At 37.6% G+C, this 8,697-nt stretch overlaps 1 protein-coding gene across 2 annotated transcripts in view; it reads left to right on the top strand.

Moving 5' to 3' along the window:
* The first annotated feature begins 3,963 nt into the window (after positions 1 to 3,963).
* Positions 3,964 to 8,697, top strand: part of LOC121413381 — a 33,792-nt gene continuing 29,058 nt past the window's right edge. The window contains exon 1 of one of the 2 annotated variants that reach the window (XM_041606175.1): positions 3,964 to 4,097. The gene's annotated coding sequence lies outside the window, so the exon portion shown is untranslated. The other variant, XM_041606174.1, reaches the window with a different exon arrangement.

Raw genomic sequence — 8,697 nt, 5'->3', positions numbered from 1 at the left:
TGTTAATTTTAGTTGATGACTCATTAGCGATGTGTGTCGGAAGCTTAGTCCAGGGTAGGCCTACACCACAAGTTGGCAGTGTTTATGTCAGTAGCGTACGCAGGGGGGGGGTGGTTAAAGGGTTCAAACCTCCCTTAATTTTTTTGATAGCCCAACCCCCCTAATAATTTATCCCCCTATTTTGGGGGGAATCCCCACAAAAAAAAAATTGTGATGAAGACCATTTTTTTGCTCGTCAATTTGTTTTGGGTAGGAAACGACCTAAACTGGTGGTGAAAACCCTAATTTTGCGGGGGGGGGGGTTATCAACATTTCATTTAGCTTGAACCCCCCCCCCTAAAAATCCTGCGTACGTTATTGGTTTATGTTATTCTCCGTGCAATAATTAAGAGCGGTAGTTTTTTTCCAAGCCTGTGTATTGTGATGAGAAAAGGAAGTTATTCAAGGGAGACGGGATTCGAAACTGCGTCTTCTGTAAATAACTTTAAAAAAAAAGAAAGTTCAAAATTATTACTATAATTGGCCTATCAGGGGAACCCCAATGATAAGTATTCGGCACCCCTTGTAGTGGTTCTGTCACTAAACAGTAGAACCACAACGTTATGTTGGTTATATATAATTTTTTTGCTCAGAGTGGTAGGGTCTTTCCTTTAATAATTCGGAAGGTTCCATCTGGGCACCCTATAAGTCGTCATAGGTGGCTTATGCCATGCACAATTTTTCACAATCCTTTTAAATATGATTTGTCTCTTTTACAGAATCAACATACCATGTTTGATATCAAATTAAAGTCGATGAAAATTCGAATGCAAATAATATATGGATCGCGCATGGCACCATGCAAGACTCATCTAGATAATAATAATAATAATAATCCGCTTTTATATAGCCCTTAATACATCGGAACGACGTGTCTAAGCGCTTTACAGATATATTATTACCCCGGTCATCGGATTCAATCAGTCATTCCCGCACACAATGTGTGCACATCCTCCACTCCCTGGGTTCCAGTCAGTCGCCTGTGAGGCGCACACAGTACTGGACAAGCTACAATGACTTTCACATCATACCGGGTACCCATTTAGCACCTGGGTCGAGAGTGGCAAAGTGTGGATTAACGCCTTACCAAAGGACGCCAGACCGCGGTGGGATTCGAACACACCACCCTCTGTTTACAAGGCGAGAGTCAGAACCACTACACCACGGCTCCTCCACCAGATCAGTTAATAAAGGTCAAATGGGGCACAATAAGGTAATACAACATATATCATGTTTTTGAAGCAAACATAACGTATTGTGCTCCCTCTGAAAATTGTAGTTGATGGTGTGTATTTCAGAATCTGACAGATGCCACCTTAGCATTTTTTAAAGCATTTTTTAAATTGGCATCATATGCCACGCCCACTTTTTAACATTCCTCTTAATTATGACTCTTCCCTTTTTTACGGAATAAGAATAAGATAGGGCTATTTGGTACCAAATTGAAGCTATTGAAAATCAAATAAGTAAATAATATATTAATTACATGAAACGCCTGTACATCTTCAGAATAGGTCCTGCTTTACTTTGCCGGCAGTGATACATATTAATGACGAATATGACCTCTAGTCCCGGGGGGGGGGCACTTACATTGACGAGTGGATACCATGCGCGACCAAAAAAAACACGTAAAAAGGATGTCTTTTTCACGATAGGGCACGTTACGTACGTAACGTGATAAGGGTGTCAAAACACGAAAATTATGAAAAAAGGGTATCTATTTCGCTAGGAAAATTACGTGTTAAGGGTCGAATTTACGGGGATGATAAAACAAAATTAAAATGTTTTATAAAGGATGTCCTTTTTGCTCCAATACTTCGTGTTTAGAGTCCGATTTGCGCAAGGTGTACATGTAGAAGGTGCATGGGGTCGTACTAAACCAAATAAGGTAAGGCCGACGACCGAAGGACCCGTAGCAGGGGCCGCGGAACCGGGGGGGGGGGCTGGGGGGCTTCAGCCCCCCCCACTTTTTTTCCAAAACCGTGTACAAAAACGCAAAAATTACCATACGATTGTGATTTTTAGCATGGTCAGCCCCCCCCCCCACTTTTGGCTCAGCCTCCCCACTTTGAAAACCGTTCAGCGGCCCCTGCGTAACAATAAAACATTCCTGTAATTGTTTAGGGGTTCATTTCAGGAATATTTGCCAAGAGTATCGATTTTTTTCCTATACTTGTTAAGGATAGGGTTTCACACGCCAATACTTGTTAAGGGGTGCATTTACAGAATATGGAAATTACGTGTTTAGGGTGCTTTTCGAGACCCCATGGTCGCGCATGGTATCCACTCGTGAATGGAAGTGCCCCCCCCCCCGGGCCTCGAGTTTGAATAAATGGGATAGTATGGTGTGGATTTTTTGATCCTCACGTTGATACATAGTCTTTTGGCTGTTTCTTTTTTCTTTAAATCACATTTTGCTCATATAATAGTGTTTAATGCTAGTCTTAAGTATACCTTTCTCTACAACCATGCTGTCTTTGGTGAAAAGATATGGGTTTTGATGAATAATACCTCGGTCACATTTGCCCTACGGCGGAAGTACGGCGAGTTGAAAACAGCCGTAATTATTCATTTTTATTCAAACCACCTATATACAAAAAAAATGTTAAAACGGCTGCTTTCGACTCGCCGTACGGCCGCCGTAGAGAACAAATGTGACCGAGGTATAAAGCCTAGTGCAGCACTGTACTTCTTAAATTTGTTATTTCAAACTTTTGAAATATATTTTTGTTAAGTAGGCCTATGAAATAGGCCTTTTTCTTTATTGCGCCATGAGCATATTTTAATGTTGGATACCGGCGCATTGCAAATGTTCATATTATTATCTATAATGTAAAATTTGATGAAATTTAGGCCTACTGGGTTTTGATAGAGGTTATAAACTCAACGTTGTGATCTCGCATGCATGGGCTAATAATATCAAATTCTTTTTATTGCATATTTCTCGAGACCTAATTTTAATTGGGTGAACTTCAAAGCTCGATAGAAAAAAAATCAAATAGGGAGCCTACTTAAACCCCGGGGGGCCACTTACATTGACGAGTGGATACCATGCGCGACCAAAAAACACGTAAAAAGGATGTCCTTTTCACGATAGGGCACGTTACGTACGTAACGTGAAAAGGGTGTCAAAAACACAAAAATTATGAAAAAAGGGTATCTATTTCGCTAGGAAAATTACGTGTTTAGGGTCGAATTTGCGGGGATGATAAAACAAAATTAGAATGTTTTATAAAGGATGTCCTTTTTGCCCAAACATTACGTGTTTAGAGTCCTATTTGCGCGAGGTGTAGAAGGTGGGGTCGTACTAAACCAAATAAGGTAAAATAGCCGACAACCAAAGGACCCGTAACAATAAAACATTCCTGTACTTGTTTAGGGGATCATTTCAGAGAATATTTGCCAAGAGTATCGTTTTGTTTCCAATACTTGTTAAGGGTAGGGTTTCACACGCCAATCTTGTTAAGGGGTGCATTTTCAGAATATGAAAATTACGTGTTTAGGGTGCTTTTCGAGACCCCATGGTCGCGCATGGTATCCACTCGTGAATGGAAGTGGCCCCCCCGGGCTTAAACCTTTACAATTATATATAATCATTAACCCTCTTCGGGTTTTAAAAGACAGCTATGCACTGCTTTTTCACGCAGTGCACCCAATGCCTTTACTAAAAGCCATTTGAAAGGCCCCGGGAAAGGCCTCAGCCAAATGCCAATGATCCCTTGTCGGTTTTGCCCCTCCCCCCCACCCCCCGTCCACGAACGATTATATATATAGGCTGTGCCTTCAATTTAATCGATCAATGGACAAATTTGATGACGAATACAAAACATCCGCATTTTGGAGAATGGGGAGGTCACCGTAAAATAGAGTAAAGGAATGATAACAAGCCTGAAGGGCGTGGTCCTTGCGCCACCACCAGCGAGTGCAATTAAGACTGGGGTCAAAGATACAGTGCCGATACAGTGGCGCAGGGCTAGAGCTGCGCTGCTATCGCTAGCGACCGGTTCGGAAACTGGCCACTCGTCATAGCCAACTCAAGATTCGCTCATGCCGTACCGGTACGTACATCTTTCAATATATTACTGGAATTCTCCGATTGATTTTATCTCCCGCATTATCATAGAGAGGAAACCACGATATTGTACCAATTCTAGTATGATTACTATAAATTTTTTATTTGGTAAGTTTCTTGACAATCTTAAAATTCCTTGTTTTTGGTTATAATATTAACAGTTTGTCTTGAGATTCTAATGTGGTAATTTGCGGAGATGACATGGCAGAGCGATTCGCCCCCGGTAGTTCACGGGAGAGCGACGATGCGATAGTGGTAGAACTCTGCACTCGGTTCAGTGACTGATTCTTGGATTTTAATTGGGTAGGATTTCAGGTTGCATCGTTGGCAAAATTTTATCATGATAAATGTAGCAGAATAGATAGATATTGTAATGATATTGGTGATATTGTCTTCAAAATAAATTAAAGATTAAAGATAAATCATGTTGCAGTAACAGAGCTACCAAGTCTCACGCATTATGCGTGAGACTCAAGCATTTTGGACTCTTGACTCGTTCATCCCCTCAAATCTCTGTCTCACGCAATGATCAGAGCCTATCCCCATATACATTGTACACAATGTCGGTGATCTTACTCAGATTCACAGAAAATCTCACGCATAGCTGGTCTTTGAACTTGGCATCTCTGCAGTAAACACTGGTTTCACGAGAAAGTCAGTACTAAAACCAACTAACCAAGGTTAAGTTTTAGTATTGCTACCGGTATATCATTGTGGATCTAGATCTGGTACAGTTACTGTTACATAAACTGAACTTTGAGAAATCTTGAAATCTACACTGAAAAATGTTCACACTGAAGATCACCGACACATAAGATACACACATGTGGGACAGCTACAGACAGTGTATTAATTATTGCTTTGAATGTCGGCAAGACTCTTGACCCAAATCCAATGCTTATTTGCTAATTTCTCAGCAATTACACAACTTCTTCCAGAATCCTTTGGGCTTTGGCACATATTTTTTATATATACAAGCAACATACACTTTGGTGGTCATTTCATTGGATTCTGTACGAACTCATTTTGAAATCATTGCTACAAAGTCTACAACTGGCATCTTTAAGATCGATCTAGAGTAGTGTAGACTAGACTCTAGTACTTGTAACTGCAGTCTTGTAATTGTAGTCTGAGTAACTTTACAATCCAGTGTCATCGATTATGAGAGAGAGAGCATGGATACTAACTGGTGTAATGTTAGAACGAGGCATCACACACGAGCGATTTATGACATTGGATTCTGAAGTGAAGGTAAGCCTTAGTTGTATGGTGCACTCATGGGTATAGACATAAACGCTAAATACTAGATCTATTCCAAACCAATTCTATCATGTTATCTAGATCAAGAGATCACCAGAACTTGTTTGTCAGAAGAGTTTGCATCACGTTGAAATGAATGGATGGGACTGAACTGGTTTCCCTTACCAGGTTTAAGTAAACCAATCACTTGATAAATCACATGATTTACATATTCAGTGAGCTGGCTCTGTAATACCAATTGCAAATTGAACCAGACCATCTAGGGTCTATGCACAGAGGAACTCGGGTCTAGATCAAAAATAAATTCAGATGATTTTACATGTAGATGAGTTTTTTGTCGCAAGTCAGATAAGGTGCTATTTTAGATAATGTAAATGAAGACAGATGCTTGCTTGAATTTGCATAATTTGAGTTTTGCTTTTAGCTATGATATCATCACAATTGTTTTTTTTTAATTATCTGTAAATCACATTCTTGACATCTGAGGGGATATGTCCCTTGAACTTTCCCCAAAATGTCTTCTTCATTTGAAGTTCATCATTATCCATTCTTAATAATAATGTTGGTACTGGCGGCAGTTACACCAGTTGTCTAGATTCAAAATAGTATAAAAAAAGTACATTTCATCCCCAGTTCTGTTCTCTGTAATCTGCAAAATCAATATTGACTGTCTTATTTAACAATTCGTTGGGAATTTGTGCAAACTTCCCTTGTGTACTCAATTCAATTGGTCACCATTCATGAACTTTGTATTATGTTGAATATCTGTACAAGTTCTCTAAGAATTTTTTTATTTCCCATTCGGGCAAAGTACCACCGGCGTAAAAGCAATATCCTGAAAGAGATAGCCACAAATAATTTGTATATGAATAGACATAATTGTGAGATCTTTTGCAAGTTTTTTTTAAGTCATTTGGATATTTCAGAGTTTCATATTAAAAGGTCTTCTGAAATAAGTTATTCACATAGAATGTGTATGGATTTTTTTCTTCAATTTTTGCTATCACAGTGGATCAGATGAGACACATCTTTAGAAAAGTACAAGCATTAAAGACTAAACTCTGAGTCTTCTTTGAGGCAATAGGTTTAACTGCTGTCTCTTTTTATGAAATAAAAGAATCAGCATGTTGACAACATTATTTCTGATAGTTTTCTTTTTTTGTACACAGTACATGTACATGTGTAGTTAGTGTAAAAATACAGTAAAATCAAATAAACTCTAAAATGAATGAATCCAATCATTCTGTACCGAACATCCCTTCTACAGTCAATGATTTCAACTCAGCTCTTCATGGGCCATATTCTGCACTGAGGTTTGTTATAAGAACTGAGCCCTGTCTTTAGAGTTACGATTGATCCAATCAGACGTAATTCTATGAAAATCCATCAGTGTCATAATTTTTTCTACAGGATATTTGCAAAATGTCCTTTGTAAACAAAGGAAAACACACAAAATTGTCTATGACTTTATGGATATTTATGCATTCATATCTAGAATTTTTTTTTGAACAAACATGCATTTCATATGTTGACTTTGCTGGCTTTCCATAGTTGCGATTGATCGGATTAATCGCAACTTTGTAAGACGGGCCCCTGGTCTATAAAAGTTGTGGTTTCACTCTGGACAGCCAATTGTGACACCAATCTCTGACAGGACAGGTTCAATTTACCACCTTATTTTCTACTGAAATAATTATCTTTACTTTTATTCACTTTTAATGGAAAACAACACACCAAACCTGAGATATACAGGATTTAACCACAATGTTGACATTTTTGGCTTCCTGTGATATTAGCACTGAGAGTAGACCATATTAAATTTGATATTTGTAATTATTTCATAGATGGTACTGGTAGGCCCGCAGTTATAATAGTGTATTGAGTTCAAAGAATAAATTGAGTTCAGAGAATAAAATAATTTTTGGTTTATTAAATTTCCATTCATCTTCAACATTGCATACAAAATGCACAGAGTTATTAAAGAGAAAACTAAGAATTAGCTGTGTTTTCCGAAAGTGAAACCTGCTCTGGTGTGGATCATGTCAAGGAAATTATTTGGATTTCTTACGCTACCTAAACATGTAGTGCCTTATAAGGCATATACATTTAGTACAATTCCAGTAGGCTTTTGTTTTCAGTCAAACTAAAATCCAGAGTAGGTTGAAAAAATATTGATTTGTTGCAAGCTTGTGCTGATATAACATGTGGGGTGATGACAGACTTAACCCACACAATAAACATGACTTATGATGTTAAAGGACAAGTCCACCCCAACAAAAATTTGATTTGAATAAAAAGAGAAAAATTCAACAAGCATAACACTGAAAATTTCATCAAAATCGGATGTAATAAGAAAGTTACATATATGGCATTTTAAAGTTTCGCTTATTTTCTACAAAATAGTTATATGAATGAGCCAGTTACATCCAAATGAGAGAGTTGATGACATCACTCACTATTTCTTTTGTATTTTATTATATGAAATATTTTTATTTTCTCGTCATTGTCATGTGAAATGAAGTTTCATTCCTCCCTGAACACGTGGCATTCCATTATTTCAGCATTTTGTGCTTCAGGCAGTGAGGTCCTAATCATCAAATTCGTAAAAATTGAAATATTTTATAATTCAAACAATGAAAAATAAAAGAAATAGTGAGTGAGTGATGTCATCGACTCTATCATTTGGATGTAACTGGCTCGTTCATATAACTATTTTGTTAAAAATAAGCGAAACTTTGAAATGTCATAACTTTCTTATTTTACATCCGATTTTGATGAAATTTTCAGCATTGTGCTTGTCTGATTTTTCTCTCTTTATTTAAATCAACATTTTTCTGAGGTGGACTTGACCTTTAAAGGACAAGAAAGAGCAATACAGGAGCATGAATTTATTTGTCCAGTGAAATAAAGTATAATCTTTTCCCTTTTAAGAACTAGCTGTGATAACAATATATAATCTACGATTCTCATTCTGTGTTTGGAAAGTGACATCGAACCTTCATCTTTCAATTTTTTTTTTTTTGGGGGGGGCAATCTAAAGAATACTAAACATTTTCAGGACTGGCATATATACATCTACAATGTACATTGCTTATGCACAATCAATTTTTTTAGGTGGTCTGTCATTTATGACAGATCACCTTTTAATTTCGTCAGAATTTTCTTATTATTATTTTTATTTATTTATTTTTACGGATTTTTCTTGTCGCCAAGTTATCTCAAAATAGACTTGATCAATTTCAGTGAATTTCATGTCATCTATAGGACCTGTCATGGACACGTCAAAATAAGCTTTTCAAGGTCATCACGTCATGATGACGTCATCT

Source organism: Lytechinus variegatus, chromosome 4 (genome assembly GCF_018143015.1).
Source record: "Lytechinus variegatus isolate NC3 chromosome 4, Lvar_3.0, whole genome shotgun sequence".
Taxonomy (NCBI): Eukaryota; Metazoa; Echinodermata; class Echinoidea; order Temnopleuroida; family Toxopneustidae; genus Lytechinus; species Lytechinus variegatus.
This window is presented reverse-complemented; position numbering and strand designations above follow the sequence as displayed.